General features: G+C 45.2%; 1 protein-coding gene across 11 annotated transcripts in view; it reads left to right on the top strand.

Moving 5' to 3' along the window:
• The window catches only part of ZBTB38 (zinc finger and BTB domain containing 38), a 123,104-nt gene that overhangs the window by 74,591 nt on the left and 24,873 nt on the right, over window positions 1-23,640 (top strand). For 8 of the 11 annotated variants that reach the window (XM_059391846.1, XM_059391851.1, XM_059391848.1 and 5 more), the window contains one exon: window positions 3,340-3,438. The gene's annotated coding sequence lies outside the window, so the exon portion shown is untranslated. Of the gene's footprint in view, window positions 1-1,498; window positions 1,604-1,661; window positions 2,305-3,339; window positions 3,439-19,109; window positions 19,374-23,640 lie in introns of those variants that run through there. The other 3 variants (XR_009402546.1, XM_059391844.1, XM_059391853.1) reach the window with 3 other exon arrangements.

Below are 23,640 nucleotides of genomic sequence, written 5' to 3'. Positions count from 1 at the left end.
GAAGCACAGAGAGTCATGCCTCATACTGGCACTTTCCAACCCATAGTTCCCAATTTGTATGCTCCGGTTTTCTCCAAGGTCTCCAGACGTTTTTCATGGCTTCCAAAAACCTTAACGGAAACACTTATACTTGCAATCAGACCACAGGATTCTTTAGGCTGGAATCTAGGATTGACAATGGATTGTCTCAGGTTTTGTAGAAGCTCTGATTGGTGGTTACTTACACAAAAACACTGCAAGGTTGTATTTTAAGTGGGAAGATGAATCATTAGTTAATAAACACAATTTAGTGGACTAGATCTTTCTAAACATGTGGCCTACTGAGAAATACTAGAGGGTGGTTGGCTTAGAGAAGGTTGGGAACTGCTAGTGTACATGTGTGTGCATATTGCCCAAACCACCAGGCTTTAAAACCCTGTCTTTATTTTTTAAATTACATAATTCTTTGACTTTAAGTCAATGTATTTTCCTCTTGATTATTTTAAATGTTTTGCTAGTTGTATATTTGATATTGCAATCTACTTTAGTCTTCAAGATGATTGGGTTCTTAAAATATGGTTGGGAGCAGAGATGCAGAATTGCAAATATTTGTATTCCTAATTAAAAACCAGATAACAGGCTTTTTATCCTTTTAAGTTGTAACCTGGGAGTAAATCTTTGCTCAAGAAAGTTTTACAGTTAGACTCATACTACCAAAATGCAGGGAATATGGATGGCTTTGTAAAAAAGAAACAAAAAACAAAACCTGCATGTTAGTGCTCCAGGCCAATAACTCCACAAGGCAAGCTTGTGGCAGGCCTCAGTAAATACTTTTTCAATGAGCAGTCCCTGACTCTTTGAAGAAAGATCCTAGCACGCAGTCAGCGCCCTTTATTTGAAGACGACGACTGGGTCATTTTGCGTGAAATGCTTTTTTATACCACGTTGGGAAAATCGATCTAGGCCTTCCCTGACAGCCATGGGAGAACACAGGTGACACGCTAGTCCTGAGAATTTGATTACTTTAAAACAGCACCTGACTTTTCTCCGAATCCTGCCTCTCTGAAATGTGCAGGGCTTGGATGCCCTCTGAGGTCTGGATCTGGAACCCAGGGGCCCTTCTGCCGCCCCAGGCCTTGTTCTGATAGTGACAGTGGCCGCTGGACCCCCAAACCGGTTGTCCTTGGGCCAGGTTCCTAGCTGCGTTGTCCCTAGGCAAGGAGGCGGAGGCCGCTGCCCCTTTGGTGGAGTGTGGGGCCCCCGCGGAGCGGTCGTAGCTTCCTACCCCCAGCCCCCACGTCGTCGCACCAGGTACAGTCTGGGCCTCGCGCGGCCGTCGTGCGTCTCCTGCCCCCAGTCCCGGTCCCGCCGCCGCCCTCCTGCGGCCTCGTCCTCTGTGCGGCGGTTCCCCGGGCGCCCCGGCCCGCGGGCTGAGGGTCGGGCCGACCTCTTCCTAGACCCGCCGAGTCCGCTGCCCCGCGCCGGGGGCGGGCCGGGCCGACAGAGCCGAGCCGCCGGCGTCCATTTTCTGGGCGGTGCTGTGTGGCGCAGCGGCCGGACTCGCGGGTCCGGAAGAGCCATGGACCCCCGGGGGAGCGCGCTCGCTCTGCAGCAGTCGAGCCCTGTAAGTGCCATTCGTAGGGTTTGTGTGCGGGTCTGGGTGGGCGAGGTGCGGCCTCCGGGCGCGGGGCCCCGGGCGCGACCAGCCTGACCCCTCCTCTTCCCAGGAGGGAGCCCCGAAACCTGGCTGGCAACGGCTGGCGCAGAGCTGGGAGCTCCGCGGGCGCTGGGAAGCCGAGCTGCTGCAGGGACCCAGCGGCCGCAGGTGCCCGGAGCCGGGGGCCTGTGCCTCAGGGGTGGGGAAAGGGGTCAGCTACGGACCAGGCAGGTGGCGCCGCATCTCGTGGCCCAACTGCGCGACTGGGCTACAGGGCGGGGGGTGCGGGGAGAAATGCGCACCCAAGGGCTGGAGACCTTAGGGCTCAGGTCCTACAGGCTCAGTAACTGCGCTGACAGTCGCAACCCCCCTCCTCTGGCCTGCGACTGGGACCCCAGACCCGACCCAGTGGGAACCTGATGATCTTGGTTCAACACCAAGCCCCTGGAATTGAATGAGACGTGCAGAGGCAGGGCCCTGCCCCCAGGGGTTTGCAATCTCAGCCTCTTACTTCTGCAAGTAGTTAGGTCTTGTTGTTCTGTTGTGTTGTGTTCTGTTGGTACAACACAACCGCCCCCTGGAAGCGGCTTCTTTGCAGGATGTATAATAAATCACCCAAGATTTTAGTGTGTCCGCGATTCCACTTTCTAAGTCCTGCTCTGCTGTAGGTAAGTGACTAATTCCTTTCTGCACTTTGGCCCTAATTGAATATTCCTTTTAAGGATCCATTATTGATGATATATGTTATGGTGACTTATACATATTTTAAAGTTGAAACACTTTTCTCCCAATTACGAAGCTCAGCTACTCCCATCAGGTTCGCAAGGCTAAAAATTATAGGAGGATTTAGTCTGTGGGTTCAGAGAAACTTTTGGTGAGGTACTATAGGTAAGTGTAGTGTTTTTCCAACAGGAGTAGGGACCCATTAGAAAATTGTGGAATCAGTTTAGCGGGTTACTACAGGAATTTTTTAAAAAGATATAAAATACATAATCCAATTTAGAAAAGAATAGTCAATATCGGGGTGCATTGCATATAGTTAGAGTAAATCTTGTTTTGAGACTTTGGGGTTTGTTTATATAATTTAATTTTTTAACATGGTAGGTCACTGCCAGACAGTTTTTATTTTTTATTTTATTTTTTGTTTAATAGATAGGGCTTTTTATTTTTTTAAAGATTTTATTTATTTGACAGAGATCAGAAGTAAGCAGAGAGGCAGGCAGAGAGAGGAGGAAGCAGGTACCCTGCTGAGCAGAGAGCCCATTCGGGGCTAGATCCCAGGGTCCTGGGATCATGACCTGAGCTGAAGGCAGAGGCTTTAACCCACTGAGCCACCCAGGTGCCCCCACTGCCAGACAGTTTTTAAAACACTTGTTCGGGATTAATAACCCAAGAATTGGAGTCAGCTGAACCTGGGTTTCAGTCTCAAATCTAACGTAAACTACCTGTGTGACCTTGAGTAGGTTTCGTGACCTTTTGGAGCCTCTTTTTGTGTAGCTGTAAAACGGGGAATGTCTCCTACATGAAGCGTATTATGAACACTATATGAGGTCACATATGTCAGTATTTTTGCTCAGTACTTGACTTAGAGTAGGTGTTGAGGACGGATGCTGATTGCAGTTACTGTTATTGTTGAAACATCAAATCCTGGCAGCCAGTCATGGGACACTGTGCTTTTTCTTCCCTTCTTTCTTTCTTTTTAGATCTTGATGTGGAGAAGATGGAGGACTCAGAACCAAGAATTGCCAAGTGATTTCTTCCAAAGCACAAGAAACTGTTAGTGCTGGTGTGGTCTAACTGAGGTAACTGAATTTGTGTCTCTCCTTAGTCTGTATGAAATAAAAAAGGGTTTTTCTGAGGGACTGAAGGACTCCCAAGGGGCATATGATTTGTGCCAGTGATCCACCAGATTGGGGGATTACAAAGTGACCATGACATTTAAATGAACTGTTTATTAAGGTGACAGAGGCCCCTGTGATGAAGGGGGGAACCAAGTGAAACAGGGCTTCAGGACAACTGGCTTCTCATTCCAGTTCTGCCAGTGACTGTCGTGGGAGCGTCTGTAAATCTCTTCATAGATCTCTAGCTTGTCCAGACTGGAAGGACCACAGACACCATTGAGGCTAGTTAGATGGCTCTTCAGGCTGACCCAGTGGGCTGGGGCGGAGGCAGGACTACACCCGCATATCTGCTGCTCAGTCATGTAGCCAGCTGGGGCTGCTGGAGGGGGAGCACCACGCTAGGCCCTGAGAGTACACATGTGAAGAGCCTCCACCCCCACCTCAGGACAGTGGCAGTTTATGTAGACAAGAACTGACAGCCCAGCAAAATGCTCTATCTTTTTTTTTTTTTTTTTTTTTAAATTTACTCCTCACAATACCCCTACAAGGTAAAGAAGAACAGATGTGAAGGATTAAAATGTGAGCATGCAGACAGATCATAGGGAGCTTTATATCTCATACTGTATGTGTGGTGCACATTCCGTATGCAAAACACAAAGCTAGGACAACAAAGTTCAAGGCAAAGTGCTGGCCCTCTCGGAGTTTGCAGCCTAAACTCCAAAAGGCAGTCAGCTGGGCAGTACCTGATGTTACCTCCCTCCTTCACCTGCTTTTCCAGCAGTCAGCGTAGGATCTCTTAGAGGAAGAGACCTGAGTAGCTGACATGTCACAGTTCTTGCCTTTCCATGCAATTTTTCGTTGTTTTTTTTTTTTTTTTTTCAAATTTAACCTATACTTCCAACCAGCTACTAAAACTGATATTTTCAACTTATAAACAATAGTGTCTTCTCTGAATTAATTCATGGACTTGTTCACTCAACAAATGTATATGAAACTCCTACAAGGCACTTGGGTATTCAAGATCAAACATACTTTCTTTTTACAATCATGATATTAATTATGTTCAGTCTCCTAGCAAGGAATTATTTTTCCAACTGTTAGAGATTTGCTGCTGTTAACATACTAGAATATCAGCTGCAAGGAAGTTCACGATTGACCCATAAAGGATATAGAGATCTTTTTAAAAATCTTGAAATCTTAAGAAAGGAATTTCTTCTTGGGGCACCTGGGTGGCTCAGTCAGTTAAGCATCCAACTCTTAGTTTTCACTTAGGTTGATCTCGGGGTTGTGAGTTCTCCCTCTTTCACTCTTCCCTCTGCCCTACCTTCCCCCTAAAAAAAGAAAAGAATTTCTTCTCTTTTAAGTTTTGATTTTGCTATTACTGTCACCTGCTTTTAGAGGTCTTTTATCTATATGCTTAACCAGTAGACCTAAAGCAGTTTGGCAAGGGGTCTTTCTTTAACTTGAAATGCTCTCTTCTTCTAGCTTGGTAGGCTACCCAGGGCTAGAAGTGTTCAAAGGTAAAGCAATTTAAGAGATACTTTAATTTACAGAGTACAGAGTTAGTGATAGCTACAATAATTGCATTAAGCAACAGGTATCAGTTTGTAAGTCTTGAATGCTGCTGGTAATAAATTTAACTTCAAAGAGAACAAATGAGATGTTGAATGTGAATGTGCTCTGTAAACTTCTAGGAGTTCTATAAATGTTATACAGCAAATATTTATTGAGTGCCTACATGAGTACGTCATTGTGCTAGAGAAAGCAAAGAATTTAGCAGCAAAAAGATCTGGTTCCTTCCCTCTCAGACCCTGTTACGTAGATGAGGAAATAACATATGCAGAATACTGTGTGGTAAATGCCTAAAAAGGTAGTAAAAAGGAAGAGGTCTCTTTTACCTTTAGGAGTCAAGGGATTCTTCCTTGAGAAAAGGCATTTAATAAGCAAGTCCTTGAAGAATGTAGAGTTTCCAAAGAAGAGATAGGGAGAAGGGGCTCCTGGGTAGCTCAGTTAAGCATCCAACTCTTGATTTCGGGTTAGGTCATGATCTCAGGGTCATGAGATTGAGCCCCAGGACATAATTTCAGGGTTGTGAGATCAAGCTCCCCGTCAGGCTCCGTGCTCAGCATGGAATCGGCTCGAGATTCTCTGTTTCTCCTCTACCTCTGTCCACACCCCGCTTTAAAGTAAATAAATAGGGGCATCTGGGTGACTCAGTCAGTTAAGTGTCTGCCTTCGGCTCAGGTCATGATCTCAGGGTCCGGGGACCAAGCCCCAGCATCTGGGCCCCTGGTGAGCAAGGAGTCGTCTTCTCCCTCTTCCTCTGCCCCTCCTCTCCAGCCCTCCATTCCTGCTCATGCATGCCCTCACACTCTCTCTCACTCTCAAATAAATAAAAAAGTCTTTAAACAAGATAAGTAAATCTTTTAAAAGAGAGAGAGATGGAGAGAAGACATTTCAGATAGGAAGAATAGGAGGAGAACAAGAGAGCATGGACCACATTCAGGGAAAGGTAGTGCGTCCAAATGAGTTAGAACTGGCCTAGATAGGCATCAAGTGGGAAATAAAACTGAGGACATTCAGTGGTAAACAATAATGGTCTTGTATGTCCAGCTGGGAAATAGGAATGCACTAAACCAAGAGAAGTCATTGAATATATTTGAACAGGGGGGAGTCCCAGCTATGCATCAGGGGCACGGTCTTGTGAGTACCTCATGGGAAGATCGATCGGGAGGAAAGGCAGGGCAGAAACCAGAGACAGGGAGACCAGTTAGAAGGCTCCCAAAGTCCATCAGGGAAAGGTGAGAGTGTGGGAGGACAAGGCCTGAAATGGGTGATAGCAATGAAATGGGAAAGGAACAAATGCAAAGGAAAGAACACAGTCTGACTTCTCAGCAGAGAAGGAATAGCTAAGGCTGCCCAGAGCTTTCCACAGTAGTGCTGCCAGTAAGGGAAAGTTCAGAGGTGGGTGAGGAGCTGTACTTAAGAGGTGCTGAGTTTGAGGTGGTAACAGTCCTCAGGGGGCTTTATGCCGCAGAGGAAGGCCTGAACTAGCTCAGGAGTCATTAGGATACAAGAAAAAGTCAAGAGGTGGGGGAAAAGATTTTCTAGAGCGTGAGTACGGGGAGGCACACGTTGTGGATGGAGGCTTAAGAGAAGGAAGGACCTAGCGAGTACCTAGAGAGAAATCTGGCAAGAGAGCAAGGAAGACCTGCAAGAGAGCAGGACTGCAGCAGCCAGCAGAAGGGGTTTCCCAGTGGAGGGAGCCAGAGGTGTCAGACTTCTGGTTGGGGTGGGGGTAGGGGCTGGGCAGAGGATACCATTGGATTGACAAGGGCTAGATCATGGTTATTGGCGCTTTTCCTTTTGTGGTAATATGACTTGTACAATGAATATTAAATGGCTTCATTTTCAAGAATTTGTAGCTTGGACAAATCAAGAATCACTGTTAAATTTGACCCTACCTAGCCCCCCAAAACACTTCTTATTACTAAAATTCCGGCTGTTAAATGTGGTTTCCATAGTAGTTGTGCACTTAATTCTGTTTTGAGCAGACGGACCAAAGAATATCTGTTGATAGTCCTTTAAAAACTACATTTCTGTTGATGCAAGAGGTTTGCTAAAAGTAATTTAATTCCTTTGCCCTTTACTAAATGGCTATTATATGATATATGTATGTGTGAGAGAGAAAGGGAGGAAGAGTGTGTGTACGTGTGTGTGTGTGTTTTCATGGACATATGAGCTTAATACAATGGAATGAGAAGACTGGGGTCAGATAAATCTAGTTTCACAACCTCACCAGGCCATTTTCCAGGCTTGTGACTTCAGAAAAGTTTCTCTCTCTCTAAGCCTAACTTTTCCTATCTGTAACTCAAATAAGGTTATTTTGAAGATTGAGTGATATATAATTTGGTCAGGATCTGTACTGTAGTAGGAAGTTAGTAAATGTTGATTCCCTTCACCTTACAACTTTGTATCAGTAAATTTCTGTGTAATATGCATCTATACACAAAGACTTATCTTTATGACTCATTTTAATGTGTTGATTTTATCAAAGAAAGATCATTCCTCCAGCTATAGCTAATCTATCCCGTGATAATTCAACTGACTGGCAACTTAATATGGATAAGAATCCACCTGGGGAACTTATTAAAGCAGGCCTTATGAAAAGGCCCGAAATCCAGAGATTCTGGGGATGTAGGTTTGGAGGAGGGCCTGGGAATCTTCATTTGAAACAGGCAGTTCAAGATGAGGATTAACAAGTACCAGTTTCTAGGAAGCAGAGGAGGGGGCAAACCTGAGCCTCAATATGCTGAATACGAACCCAGTTTCTATTAGAGAGAGGTCTGTGCCCCAGTGTTTTATATTTGTATTGTTAACGTTTGTGGATTGTATCTGTAATAAGATAAAAACAGCTGAGCCCCAGGCAGTGGAGGCATGCCAGGATTCTCACCCCCAACCATCTCCGGCTACAGCATGCCCACAGCAGTACCAGGTGACATGCAGCCCCCAGATCAGCTTCTCTTCCTGGAGGATCAATGGGGACACCCTGTCCCTGTGCCCAGAGTTTGCAAAAACAATGTAACTTTAAGTGTTGCGACAAATAATACATTAATGGCAGCAGCATTGCTCCATGATGCCATTTAAGTATATCTGGATACAGTTTTCTGATTCAGTGTCCTCTGGCTGGTAGACATCTCTGCTACTTGATTACGTTTCTCTGCCTGTCTGCATCTTGGCATGGTAGAATTTTTAGGCCTGTTCACATTGCTCATCTGTCCCAACTTCATTTCTTAGATGAGAAGATAATTGACCCTATTCTCCTAGTGCTAGTCCTCTTCCTCACTTGTTCACAGGAAAGGATTGAGACATCATATATGTCCTTGATATTTAAGCTGTGTATGGAGAATATAAAACATATTTGACTTGTTCTTATTGAATTGTGCTTTATATTCCCTATACGAAATTTAAAAATCAGATAACGGGAATATATTTTTAAAATTATACCGAGTCCTCTTATAACATTGTTGGCATTCCATTGATGGTTTGCTTCTTTTGGAGGATGCCAGTGGCCTGGAGCCTTCCAAGAAATAAGAATTTCTGTCTACTCCCATCATGCCCAAGAGGAGAAGACAGAGCAACCTTCATGAAGTGAATTCTGTGCCTTATGTGCATTATTTCAGCCATCTTAGGAGAATGTCAGAATAACTTGGTGTGATGGAAGTTGAGGCGAAGAGGCTCAGTAATGCAGCCAATGAGGTTTTCATATTCTGGGGTCTGACTACAAAGTCCAGCCTCTTCTCTCCATACCCCGTGTTATTTCCCCAGTCACATATATAGAATATGAAGTAGATCCCTGTTCCTGATTTTAGCTTAGAGACTCAGAGAGCCTTGTCCCTGATATCACTGTAACCTCAGAAATTTTGACAAAAAGCAGGTGGAGCAAAGCTAATGTGCAAACTTCCCAAAATTGTTCAGTGAATATCAGCTATGTGCCGAGAACCAGATCAGGACCCCCAACTCATGGGGCTTCCTGATCTCCCCGACCTATCTGTATGTACAGTCTACATGTTGCTGCAAGCTTTCCTTTTAAAATGAGAACACCGGTGAATTTCTACACTGGTGAGACCCATCAATTTGTGTCTTGTCATAGCTGTTACTGTCCCTATGCAGTGCTCAGTGTTCCTAGAGTTACTGTGCCAGTTGAAAGTTTAGAACTGTTTTTTGGGGGATAGCCCAGAGGTGCTCAGCAAGTGTTTGTTGATGACCCTCTGCAGCCTTGAGGAAGGCTGCAGTGGGGAGAGGGAAAGAGCCCAGAGCCCTGCAGAGAGAGTTTGGGGGAGGAGATACAAAATAGCATGGTGTGAGAGACCAGATCAACCAGGAGGCCTGGGACTTGTGCCCGCGACCCACTGGGCGATCTTGGGAAGGAAAGTCATGTAACTGATGGCTTGGTTTCCTCGTCTGTAACCAAGGCTTCTTCTAGCTCTAAGATGCAATAATTCTGTTCCTTCTCTAGGAGAAAAGCAGAGGTGCTGGAACAAGCAGGTGGAAAGGTGGGATGAGAGTTAACTCCATGTTTGAGGTCAGCCAGGGGTCCTGATTTCAGAGTGCCCTCCAACTCTTCTCATAGATAGACTAATACCAGCCAGTCTTTGGGTTCTGCTTTTACCTTATATACTCTTGAGGAAAGTGTGTGAATTTAAGGATGAGAGATTATTTGTTTTGGAGGGAATTAGGATTCTTACCAAAAGATTGAGACTGGCTAGCAATCAATCAAAAGATAGCAGAATGGAAGGGAGGGAATTACGGTTTTCAAATTTTGTGGCTAGAAAGAACCGTAAAAATAAACTAGCCCAAACCAGCTACTCACATTCTAGATAAGGAGACATCATAAGATTTACTCAAAATCATACAGGTCGTAGCAAACTGGGAATAGAACCCCGTGTCTAATGCCCATTCTGGTACACTGTCTACAGAAGCAGGCAAGTCCTGTCTTAAGGCAAGTGATTAGGAGAGCAGAAGAAGGCAGGCAGCAAGCAAAGCTTAAAGAGGGGCAGAGGCTGTTCTGTTGGAGAGAGTGAACCAGAATGGCAGCTGGACTTTTAGTATACAGTTGGACACCGTGATGCAAAAATTCCATCCTGCTGACCACTTGGATTCTCGTCAATGAAAGTAATCGAGAGGGCCACCTGGGTGGTTCAGTCAGTTAAGCATCTGCCTTTGGCTTAGGTCATGACCCTGGCCAGGGTCCTGGGACAGAGTCCTGCATCAGGCTCCTTGGTCCAGTCCGCAGGAAGCCTGCTTCTCCCTCTCCCTCTGCCTGCCACTTCCCCTGTTTGTAATCTCCCTCCCTCTCTTTCTCTCTCTCTGTGTCAAATAAATAAATAAAATCTTTAAAAATGTATAAAATAAAGTAAAACAGTCAAGAAAAGGTCTTTTTAAACTGGGAGAGGCAGGAGGCGTTTCCTATTTTTTAAATAAAGCACTTTTTTCTCTCTTCAATGCAGATTTCTAAGCTATAAAATAATTTGGTTTTGAGAGGAATTAAATATTTTTCTGAAGAACATAGAGAGGAAGACCCAGCTCACACTGGCCACTGGTATGCTTGTGTTTTTGCTGGCCACTTTTATGCCGTGTGTTCATCCCAGGCTGCATTTTCATGAGAAATCCAGTGGCTGTTTAAATCCTGGAGGAACATCCTGGGGTTATTTCAGCAATCCATGAAGGCAGGCTTTGTGCAAGGTGAGATAGATATGAGCTGTCACTTCCTTCCTGCTTTGTGAGTTGGATATTGTTTCTAGGCCCCATTTTGTTTGTGCTACTTTTCCTGTTCATGAGTTAGACAACTTCTGATTATTTGTAGAGTTGATTACGATTAGATAATAAGACCACCAATTCAGTAAAAACAAAACCAAATTTATTACTTTGCCAGGCAAGAGAGACCCACCACATCTGGAATTGCAGTCTCCCCAAACTTATATACGTGTTCATGTAGGCATAGAGATTTCTGATTAGCTCTGTTAGAAGGCCGATTCTCTTCTAGACCCAAAGAGGAGGATTTCCTTTTTAAAAAGTCTACTCAGCAGGGGCCCCTGAGTGGCTCAATTGGTTGGGCCATCTGACTTGATTTTGGCTCAGATCATGGTCTCGAGATTTTGTTCGTAAGGTGGTGGGATCGAGCCCTGGATGGGAGTGTACTTGGGATTCTCTCTCTCCCTCTGCCCCTCCCCCTGCTCGTGTTCTCTATCACTAAAATAAATCTTAAAAGAAAAAGAAAAGAAAAGAAAAAACAATATCTACTCAGCATTCTGGTCTGTCCCTGCTTCTACCGGCTTATTCTGGTCTTGAAGCCCCTGACACAAGCTCTGAGAGCAAGGCTTCTCAGGGCTCCCTGCTGTCTTTATGCTGGTGGGTGGAAGCAGCTGACTGTCTCATGGGAGCCAAAGCCATACGTGCCTCCCGGGTGCCTGCCGCAGACCCGTGCCTGGTGCAGCGTGTTCCACCCTTCCCTTGGACTAAGGGGGAGTTCCGTTTGTGCTTTCACAGGAGGCCCACCCTGAGGAAGCAGAAGACACTAGGATAGATGAAGAAAATAGTAAGTAGCAGGGACACGAAGCCCCAAAAAGGATTTTACTCAGACGTTAGAGAAATGGCCTACCCTGAGTGCTGTGCTAAATAGGGTTTAAAAAAGAATCTGACCTTTAAATTTTGTCCTTCTGAGGTCTAGCAGTTCTGGAGTTTCTTTAGCTACTGCACTCTAAGTTGCCTTTGTGCACGGAAGCACCACTGATGACCTGGGAAACACACGTTTTCCTAAATGAATGTGCACTGCAGGGTGAGTCTCTTACCCTGTTTTGTTGTATATTTAACATTCTTCATATTTGGTTTTGGTTTTGACATTTTCAGGAAATCACTCAAGAACTTTTTGCCGCTTTTGAATCATCTATTTTAAGACTTTCTCTTCTATTTATTGTTATGAGTTTCTGATAAGGTGATTTGTGCGTCTCTATTTTAGGAAATACTTTTTGAGACCTTTTTTTTTTTTTTTTTTTTTTTAAATGACGTTTAGATGGGAGTCTTACCTCCAATCCTCGATGCTACCTTACATTAAAGATGACCTATTTCTTTGCCCCGTGAGGTTCCCTTGCTTAGGGAGGATAAAAAAAAAAAAGTCGGGTGATTAGTCATTATGGTGTTCAGCAAACAAATCCTTTGGAGGCCTTGATTTATGTTACTGGTCAGAAAAAAAGGTTGTATCTGCCTCTAGACAGCTACTGTCGTGGAAGGTGGGTGTTGTGTAGTCCCAGAAGGTCCCTTGCATGTCCTGTTTGTTGTGTTCAGGCTTCTAAACCCGGTGGCCATTTTCTGTGAGTTTGAATCCCTGTGAGAGGCTCCTCCCACCGTGGAGTCTCTGAGCATTTGTTTTCTAAAATGAAAGCACAAGCAGAAACTCGAGCTGTTCTCAGAGCAGCCTGTTCTTCAGATTTTTTTTAGATCAGTATATTTAAAAGCATAATTTTTTAAACAGCCTACTATGGGTTTTTATCTGCAGTAGCTTTGGGTTTGTTTGGGGGATTTTCACTTTTTTTTTTTTTTTTTAGTTTAGACAGCTTATTTATTGCTGTGATTGCTCCCGGTTTCCCCCTACCCCCCAAACGCCCCCCAGATACTTTCAGCCTAACAGGTGAGTAGGGTAACTATTTGGATACCTGACTCCTGCCAGAAACCTTCCTTCGGCGTCAGTGTCATGTCTTTTGGAGTGAAATTGGAAGAAGCTCCCTGAGACTCCGTTCCTTTCCTAGTCTTCCCTCCTCCTGCCTTTTCCCTCAACCAGTTTCCCCCAGGCACTTTCTTTTGTTTAAAGTGCTGTGTGTCCATCTCTGTAAAGGGCCAGGGTTTTTGCAGCATTTCCACAGCACAGAAGCTCTTATGCCTCTAGCTGTTCATCTGACCTCCCCATGGGCTTGCCTGACAGCTCTGCCAGTCACCTGTATCTCCTGGACCCTGGGAGGAGGTGACTGTTTAGCAATCCCAGGCTGCCTCGGGGATCTGTGCTGCCATGCCTGGCCTCACTCCAGAGATTGCCGTGTTGCCAGCAGTGGCTTCAAACTGGAAAAATGGGAGGGGGAAGAGAAATGATGGAAAACACGGCAGGAGGAAGTGTGTGTGCAAGGGACATATGTATGTGGCCTCGAATATATGAGATCTCAGGTCTGTGAACATGATCTCTGTGCCTTGGCATCTACCAGAGGGGGGAAACACTGGGAACCATGGGCTGTTTATTGACAGTGGGGAGGAAGTGGGGCAGAACAGGGCAAGAGCATCAGCAGCCTCCGAGAGGCCCCGGACCAGCACCAGAGGCCAAAAGGATCAGCTCTGCATCCCCAGGGTCTCTAGAGCAGAAGCTGCTTCCTCAGCTTGACCACCATTGTTCTCCTGAGAAGTTCGCAGAGATTCCCTAGAGACACTTGTGATCTTGGGGCATGTGTTTTATTGTGTTGATCCCATTGTTTGAAGCCCAGACTGCTAGGTTGTCCAGACTGCATTTCCGTGGTCTAGTTTTTGGAATTGTTACTTGTGTGACACAGTGGTGAAGCGTGGTATCGTCCAAAATACTCTGACACAGTAAGGAGCTACCTGTGAAGGCCTATGCATTCTCAGCAGTGATTGTGTCCCTCACCACATCATCTGCTAACGATGAGCACAGAGCCTCTTTGGAAAAGGAAAGCTGGGTGCTTCCCAAGAGTATGAATCTGATTTTGTGGAGCTCAAGCTGACCTTAGGGTTAAAGCGACTTTTGGAGCAAAGTGAAGAGTTTGTTCTCTGCCGCTGTGTCCCCTAGGATTCGTATATTAAGAAATTTTCCACACGGGCATGAACAAACCAGAGGAATCCTGAAGAAATATTCTGCAACCCAAATATATTCCATGTCATGGCTTCTCACCACCTGTCCCTCATTAAGATGTAATACTTCAATAGTTTTGGAAGCTTAAATACTGATACCTCATCACATAAATTTTAGGAGGACAATGAATCACTGTACAGAGACAGATGTTGTAGGCAAAATAAAACTTAGAAGTGGTTTATACTTACATTATTATAGATTAGGGCCTAAAGGTATATAGAGGGACAGGAAGAGAATGTGAATGTTCGATGTGGGCTGGGTATAAGAAGATGGAATGGCAAAATGGTGGCATGACATTTTTTTAAACTACTATAGGGCCAGATGAAACATCTCTGCAGGCTGAATCTGGCCTCTGGACTGCCTGCCTGCCAGTCAGAGAGCTACACCGTCTGACTCAGCCCACCAGTCTGCATTTCCTTGGTGGCAGCCTGCCCAGTCTTTTCCTGCAGAGTGTTGGGCTTGAAGTTCTCCAAGACCCATCCCAAGGAAAAGTCATGGTCATTGAACCTTTTTCATGTCACAGCAAATAAGGGAGCCACTTTGGAGATAAACTGTATCCATGTTATACAGGCCAAGCGATTTGTCAGTAGAATCAGCTGCAAAACACAGCATGTATATCCAAGGACATCTGGAGAGACATCAGACACAGCAGCCTTGATTAAGCTGCTCAGTGCTCCATGTGCCCATCTCAGGCTAGAACAGGAAGAATTCACAAAAGGAAGCCCCTCCCTGTTCAGACATGGTGCCCCAAGGTAGCGGAATGGAGCGAACACTGCAGAGGCTAATCTGGCTGGCATTGGGCCATGGGGTGGCAGTGAAGGACAGCAGGCATTTTGCCATATATCTAGTCTCTGGTGTGACTGGCTCGGCCCAAAGATGCTTTCTGAAATATCAAGCAGTTAGCCATTTCCTAACTAGTCCCAAATGGGCACAGTGTGAGAACTGGCTTCTGTCTCTGTTGACACTTACTCACCTTCTGCACATTCTGGAATTTACAATGCCTTGCCTCTTTTCTCAATTTCTTTGTACCATTCCTGTTTTCCTTAGGGCTCTTGGAGCTGAGCCTTAGTGTCAATAAAGCACTTTAGCACAGGGCCTCATGTGTAGAATGTGCTTAGTAAATATTAGCTCTCATTGTCATTGGCATTATCATCCTCACCATTATAGTTATCATTTCACCAGCAGGTAAGGGGACTTGGTTTTCTTAAACCGTCAACTCAGCCATGTACATCAGCTCTCTCCACCCTGATGTAAAGGAAGACAGATCACACCGACGTGACTCACTGCGTCAGAAAGCCTCGCAAGCTGCCCAGCTGACTTGTGCACATTGGTGCATGGGGAACACTGCTCTAGGTGGTGTGGTGAAGCCCAGGGACGGACTTGCAGAGAGACTGGCCCTTATGGGTTTGCTAGCCTGGAGATACTTCAGGATGGTCTTAGGGGGTAGGGGCTGGGAGATGTACCTTTTACATCATACCGTCAAGATGTGTGATGGGGTGGTTTTGACCACGCTAGGAATCTGATTCTGGAGGCTAGTGTCCCCTGGCTGTGACTTTAACCTGAACATAACACCTGGTTCCTTTCCACCTTACCCACCCGCCACGGCTCTTAGGCCATGCAAACTGTGTTGCCAAGAAGGGAAGTTCCTGTGGTAAGAGGCCAGAAAACCTTCATGTGTCAGGGAAGTGACACATGTCATTGTAACTTAGGACTACGGTGCTGGAACATGTAGCAGTGTGACAGCAGGGAGTGCTGGGCTCTCAGCAAGGACTGGGGGACTCTAGGAGGTATGAGAAGGGAGGTATAACTGAACCTTCTTTAATGTTGGTGACTGAGAGTTTTGCCTGCTCCTATGGAAACATTCTGAAGAATAGAAATAACCAATCCCAGTAACCAGTGCCGCCTTGGTGACTTGTCTGGACTGGGAGCTACTAGGGTGGTGGGGACAAAATGGCCACAATATCTTAGAGATGAAATCCTAACTTTCTATCAGATTAGTTTAGAAAGTGAGTTAATGGAAAGCCTTTTCAGCCTTTCAAAGCTTTCACCTGGGTTTTGAGGGTACCATGGTCTTTGTTAATTTGTGAGTGGGGTAATTTTTTCCAGTCTGCATGGTGCTTTCAGATGGCGTTGTGCCCTGCATACTGAGTGACCCAGGGTCCCTTGGGCAGCATAAGACTTGGAGGTGGAGCTGTAGATTTTAGTCCCCGCACCAGCCCTCTCTCTTCCTCTTTACTCCCTCCTCTTCCCGGCACTGTCAGGGAACTTAGCTTGGAGCTCTGGATCTCAGTTCCCTCTCCCACTTATCCAGAGTTGTTGCCATGGTGTCTGTAGTAGGTTGAATGGTGGCCCCCAAAAGGTACATTCATATCGCCATTATGTGAATATAACCTTACTTGGAAAAAGGGTCTGTGCAGATATATGTTAGTTAAGGATCTTGAGATGAGTTCATCCTGGATTGTGGGATGGGCCCTAAATCCAAAGACAAAGGGCCTTGTAAACATATGGAGGAGCAACACAGAAGGAGGAGAAGGCCCTGTGAACATGTAGGCAGAGATTGGAGTGACCAAACCAATCAGTGACTGCCTAGAATCACCAGAAGCTGGAAAAGGCAGGGAGCACTCCTCCAGTCTTCAGCAAGAGCACATCCCTGATGACACCTTGATTGCAAACTTCCAGCCTCCAGAAATGTGAGAGAATAAATTTCTGATGTTGTTAAGTTACCACATTTGTGGTAACCTGTTACAGCATTATTAGGCAGCTGATAACAATGTCCATTCCTAGTCTGGATTCAGAAATGCCTAGGAACTTATTAAAAATTGATTTCTGGGGCTTTACCCCTGGCCATTCAGATGCTGTCAGTGTGGGATGGCATCCAGAAACTAAAGTTTTAATAAGGGCCACTGGGTGATTCCAATATATCTTTTACCCCTTGGTAGTGGTATTCCCACAGCTCCTTCTGTCCATCCACTCTACCTTCCTTGGATCCTTCCCCTGCCTGTGTTCTCGACCACTTCCTATGTGTCTGTGCAGTGCACATCTGTATCTTCAGCCCAGCTTCCTTTCAGCAGCAAGGTCTATTTGGGATGCCTGTTGATTGAGGGCACCACCTGCATTTCCCACAGGCTCCTCAGGGAGCACAGACTTCATTATCCTCCTCCCAAACCAGTTCTTTTATCCAGTTCCCTACCTGCCAGTGGGACATCAGGTAATGGAACTGGGCTGTCAGCCTTCATTCTTCCCTCTCTCCTGATTTCCAGTGAGTTGGTTCTTATATCCAGATAGCTCTCAAATCTTTCTCTCTCAAATCTGTTCATTCCCTACCTTCTCTTTGCCTTCTCACTAGACTCCCTCCAGACATCCTTCTCACCAAATGGTTCCCAGAATGATCTGTTTGCAAACTTGCCAAATTATTCCTGCTTAAAATCTTTTAAATGACTCACCAGTGTCCAGACTACTCATTAGAATCATCTGGAGAGTTTTGTTTTTGTTTTTTGTTTTTAAATCGCCATACCCAGTATTCACACAAGACCAAACAAATCAGAATCTCCGGTTGGAGCCTAATGTTGGTTCTTTCTCCAGTTCCCATGGGTGATCCAGTGTGCAGTTTAGGGTTGAGAACTTCTGGACCAGAGGATAAAATCCAGTGTCTTGGTAACATTCAAAACTCTTGACAGCTCAGTTCCTGCCAGTCTCTCCCTCTGCATCTTCGTCAGGCCCTCCCCACAGCCTGTGCAGCAGCCATCCCCACCTCTTTGCCAGTCCCTCAGGGTGTAGTTCGGTCTTACACCGCCTTGCCTTTGCTTAGACCTCTGCCTGGACTAGAGGTTTTTCTCTCTTGGCTTCCAAAGAAATGCTCCCTGTCTTTGAAGACTTGGTTCCAACTCTCTCCCCCTGACTCTCCTTCCTCAAACTCCGTTTAAAGCTGGGTCTTCCAGGGTCCTGGGCACACTTGCTGGAGCACTTGCTGTGATCATCACAGAGAGCTGTTTGTCTGCATGTCTGTCTCTTCCATTAGACTGTGGGCTCCAGGAGGTTGCTCAATGAGGAAGAAATAAAGGATTAAACAAGGCCAAGGGGATAAAATAGTGTTTCTGCTTTTCTGGATAATTGGGCCCTTGCTGCCTTATACCTCATCTAACACTTGTTAACAAAACTCTACTTGGCTGTAATGAATGTAATGAAGTGGTAGTAGTCGTGGTAGCTGTATGGGATGCCACTAACTGAATACTTGCTAGCCACTGTCTCCATACTCATTGATTCATTTAACTAACCCAGTAATCATCTCTGACATTCCCATTTCACAGAATGAATTAAAATGCTGTGTGATTGGGCAGTGCAAGATGGCAGAGAACACAATGGAGCGCATGGATGATCACCTGGCCAGCAGTGTTAATGGTGTGTCGGCTGGTCAGGAAAAACTGGTTCTGTTGGTCAGAACAGCTCTTGCTAAGTAGTCTTTGGAGCGGCACATACACATTTGGGACTGAATTTGGCATAAAACAAACACAGCTACTAAATATACCACTCAAAGGGTGAGATGGTGATCTATGTTTACTGACATTTGGAATCACATAAATACAGTCTTCCTTTTAAGTATGCTAGAAGGAGTTTGTGACCCACAGTCACAAGATCAGGGTTGAAAACCCAGCCTCGACAATGACATGATATGTGGTATTAGGACTTTGGCTTAATTTTTCCGAGCCTCAGTGTCTTCATCTTTGAAATGGAAATATTATCTCACAGCCAGCAGGGTATTGTAAGAAAGAAAATGAAACGGTTTTTATGAAAGTGATTTGTAAATGGTCGGGAGCTAAACAGGAGTAAGGCTGGATGTCTTTGGCCTTGTCCCATGTTTCGGTCCAGAAGGTTGCCCTTTGAGAAGTGTCAGGTTGGGGAAAGGTGGTATTCTGCTGGGTTAGTGAATATGGGCCCTGAAGCAGTGGTGGGTTATCTGGTTTCCCAGTGGGGCAGAGTATGGGGATGCTGTGTCTTGAGCCCCAGAAACACAAATGGCGTGAGCTAGTTAGGGAGGATGTGGGAGGGGAGACGAGTGGTTAGAAAATTAAGGTCTTATGCTTACTGAAACAACAGAGCCGAGAGAATATAACTGCTTAGGGTTTGCATTGGTTCACCTGAAATCAAGGGCCAGCCTGGGGACCACAGTTCAACTCCACAGAGCTTGACATCTTGTTCTTTCAAGTAAAACTTTTCTTTTCTGCAGCTCAGAAGTCTTCTGGATCTCAGCACAAGAGCTCACCTACCCTGAGGTCTCAGTGTCTTGATTCTAAACACATTAATGCATTAACACAGCCAGAGCTGTTCTTTACAGAGTCACTTCCTCATCGTGTAGATTCAACCTCCTTCCTCCTCAAAAATGAAACCAAAGCTTTATCTTTTTCATTCTGATAGATTAAAAAATATTTTCCAAGTCCTGATTTTGAAATATGATCTGCGCGGGTGGGGTGTGTGTGTCTGAGAAGAATAGCCACATTCTGCTACTCTCTGGAGGTGGGCACAGAAAACAGTCCTGCCCTTTTGTTACAGACCTCGCCATCTTGAATTTAACCTGTTAAGTTTCCGGAGGGTGAATCTGTGTGACACGTAAAAGAAATTGGTAGATCTATTATAAGACAGAAGTGACATTCTAAAAATATCCCAACACACTGGAGATGTTGAACAAAATGAACGTGATTAAATTTAGTTATAATAAATGAGTGAATTTTTGAGCTCAGTTAAAAAATTCAGGCTTGGAAGTTTGGAAGCCAAGGAGGAAGGAAACAAGGGAAAAAAGAAGAACCCCATGCCAAAAAAAGAAACCTGTATAACCTAAATAAAACCAATTATTGAGCACTTATTATTTGCTTCATATTTGCACTTGCCGAGTGCTCAGATACTCTCATTTAATCCTCCCATGCCCTGTGAGGCGTGTAGTATTCTCTCCATTTTATAGAGTAGGAGACCAAGGCTCAGGGAGGTCAGGTCCTTTCTGTGGTCATGCTGTTAGTAAGCAGGCCCCAGCATCTGCCTTCTGAGCACAGTATAGTGAAACGTGGAACCAGTAGCCTAGCAACCAGGTTTGGTCAAACCCTGAGCTCTTAGGTGAGTCATTTAACTTCTCCGTGCCTCAGTTTTCTCACATCCAAAATGAGAGGCTTGGACCAAATCTAATGCTCCTTTTGTGTACAAAACCCTCTTTGCAGTGGGATAGCAGAAGGAATTCGAGATGTTTAGTCCAGGGAGGGGGCCATGCAGAGTAAAGCTTCAAAGGGCTGTCATGGGGCAGAGACCACAGTTAAGGGCCCCTTCTTTGCTACCAGTGAGAACTGCTCCTCTGAGGAGGAAATGCCTGTGCTGGGTGGAGCCCTCCCCACCTCCGATCTGAAGAATCTCTAGAAGCCATTCGTGGCAAATTAAGAATGACTTAAGGAGTGCAGTGTCCACTAAGAAGCAGACTCTCTCTGCCTTTTGTTACCTAGAACACTCAATGCCTATTTATTTTGGAGCCGGGCCTACTCATCTGCCCATTTTCAGAACGCTCTGGGGGACTGGATTACCAGCTACCCAGGACACAAGAGCATTTCTCGGTGTGGACTCAGCACCATCTTGTGGACACAGCTCCCTGGACTGGGGATGGGCTGTGGTCATCAAATATGTAAAAGAGCCTCAAAGTGGGCTTGAAGAAGTTGCCGCCAAGGCAAAAAGCTCGGTTTCAGGGATTCTGTTTTTAACAGGGAATGCCTGATCTTGGAGCTGGAAACTGCCTTAGGGAACTTGCTTTTATGACTGTCATCCTGTTACTAAGCCCCTGAAGAGCCTGGAAGAGCGGCGTGGGCAGGCTCAGTGACACAGTAGCCAGACTGTCCCAGGAGCCATGTTCACTAGGAAGGACATCAGTGCAGAGGCCTCCTAGGGAGGGAGCCCCAGGCTCTTTCCTCCACGGCCTCCCTTCCCCTTCCTCCTGCGTCCAGCCACAGCTCTTCCGGGGCAGAACACTGGTTGCCTGCCTCCTCTCCTTCCTGCTGGTATTGACTACCACTCGGGGCATGACTTCTTCGTAGTGCTTCAAGGCCCCCTTCCCTGTGAGGTAAGAAGGGAACCGAATGAAGCTGTGGAGAGACCGAGTGCTCAGGTTGTAAAATCCTTTGCCTGCCCTAACTCTGTCCGTGAACACTGGTGAGGCTGGCCACTTGGATGTTTTTACCATTTCTGTGTGTGAAGAAACTGAGTAATAGTCTAATTGGGGGTTCGGATGACGGTCTGAGAGCTGTCTTGCTCAGCGCCTTTACCCAGAGTGAAAGGAGCAACGTGTGGACCCCGAGACGCCACTCGCCTCTTCTCTTATTCTTTGCTGTAAGGTTGGGAGGGGGGTGGTGCTATCTTTAATGGGTGTGTAGGACCCCATCCCCCAAAAACAACAGTCACTAATTTTGTATGTGGCTTTATGTATCATGATGTTAACATCATGATGCATGTACTTATTCTTTCGAAGTAAATGTTTGTTCTCACAGTTGCATTATGTACCTAGGTCAGCATATCCTCCCAAGACTTTCATGTAGGAACTCTTACCCACAGTCCCTTATTTTGTTAAATATTTGTTTTTTTTACTTACCTTCCATGAGTATTTTTTAGTTAATGTCTTTTCTTTTGGGGTCAGCCTGACTTCCAGCTGCCGAGCCTGTCAGAACTAGTCTTGCCCAGGCTCACTGGAAACCCGTGAAGCCTGAGACTCTCCAGGCCACCCGTCTTTCCATTCAGCTTCAAAGAAACCTCTCTGTACAAAATGTCCCCTGATTCCAACAGCCTCTCAAACGACAAGCAGTAAATTGGTTGCTATTATCAAAATGAGATGGGCTAAAGAAAAGAGTTGTAAGTATTGTTTCCTGGAATTTTCATGGAAAATTAGGGTGAAAAGAGCAATAGAATGAGATACTACATTTTATCTATGTTGTCTTATCTAATCCTATTAAGAACTAAGTTGCACTATTATATCCATTTTGTAGATTAAAAAAAAAAAACCCACAGGTGCCTAGGTGGCACAGTCAGTTAAGCATCCAACTCTTGATTTTGGCTCAGGTTGTGATCTTGGGGTCCTGGGATCGAGCCCTATAGGGGAGTCTGCCAGAGGATTCTCTCTCTCCCTCTCTCTCAGGTAAATAAATAAATCTTTAAAAAATAAAATGGGTGTGGAGGTGTTAATTTGTCCAAGTTCATACAGCTAGTAAGTGGCAGAAATGGAATTTAAACCCAGGAGTATGTACACAGAGGCCCTGCTTTACCCTCTGAGTCTAAGGATAAAACTATAAAACTGTACAAACAGAAAAAAGACAGCCCAGTGGCATAGGAGAAGCAGGGCTTAGAACTTCTATATTGATTACATCGGACAATTGTCAAAAATTTTCTTCAATGGGACGCCTGGGTGGCTCAGTTGGTTAAGCAGCTGCCTTCGGCTCAGGTCATGATCCCAGCGTCCTGGGATCGAGTCCTACATCGGGCTCCTTGCTCAGCAGGGAGCCTGCTTCTCCCTCTGCCTCTGCTGCCATTCCGTCTGCCTGTGCTCGCTCTCTCCCTCTCTCTCTCTGACAAATAAATAAAATCTTTAAAAAAAAAAAAAAAAATTTTCTTCAAGGACTTCAGTGGAAGCTTGAACCAGAATCCCAAATAAGCAAATAAATATGTTAAGCCCCAAATTAACCCAAATTTTTACTTTCTTTTTCTGAATAAACCACAACTTAATAAATCCATTAAACTGAGACATAAAATAAAAAAAATTCTAAAATCAAAAAACCAAAATGTTCTCTAAAATAAATCATAACCAAACTGACATGTTACTAGATCCCCCCCCCTTTTTTTAACAGCCAAATAATGGAAGCAGCTACTAGATTCCTAGTTTAAAGTAAGAAGGAGGAGGTCCCAAGATGTTGCCCTCTAAAAGTTCCATGGTACATGGGGAGAGGAACAAACATGGTCTGCCTGGAGTCTGTCTACAGGAGAGGTGAAGAAGCAGAGCACAGTGGTAGCTTTTTTTTTTTTTTTACATGTTTCCTTATTTATTTATTTTAGAGAAGAGGGAGTGGGACAGGGGAAGAAGGAGAGAGAGAATCTTAAGCAGGCTTCACACGCAATCAATGTGGGGCTCTATCTCATGACTCCGAGATCATGACCCGAGCCAAAACCAAGAGTCAGACACTTAACCGACGATCCACCCAGGTGCCCCAGGAGAGGCTTTTTTATGAAGGTAAAAGAATGTTGCTATCTAAAACATGTAACCCGATAAACTGACCATACCCTGGCTTTGCCTTATACAGCATAATTTGAGTGATCTGACTTAAGAGGACAAGTACACACCGTGGAACATTATGGATGATTTAGTATATGTCTTAAACATTATTTTGGTCTCCTTCCTATCAAGCCTTTTACCAGAATTGCTAACAGATACCTAAGTGAATGATTTTTTTTAAAAGATGATTTTTTAAAATTATTTATTTATTTATTTGAGAGAGAAAGAGAGCATGAGCAGGGGGCAGGGAGGAGGAGCAGGCTCCCCGCTGAGCAGGGAGTCTGATGTGGGGCTCGATCCCAGGACTACAACCTGAGATGAAGGCAGCCACTCAACAGACTGAGCCAGGCAGGTGCCCCAAGTTGACGTTTTTTTTTTTTTTTTTTTTAATTTTTGATACCATTTTTTTCCACCTCCTAAGAAGACTACTAACAACCAATGCAACTTAAAAAAAAAAGGAATTTAGACAATACTT

Source organism: Mustela nigripes, chromosome 2 (assembly GCF_022355385.1).
Source record: "Mustela nigripes isolate SB6536 chromosome 2, MUSNIG.SB6536, whole genome shotgun sequence".
In the NCBI taxonomy this organism is placed as follows: Eukaryota; Metazoa; Chordata; class Mammalia; order Carnivora; family Mustelidae; genus Mustela; species Mustela nigripes.
Note: the sequence above shows the minus strand (reverse complement) of the source record. Positions and strands in the feature narration are given on the sequence as shown.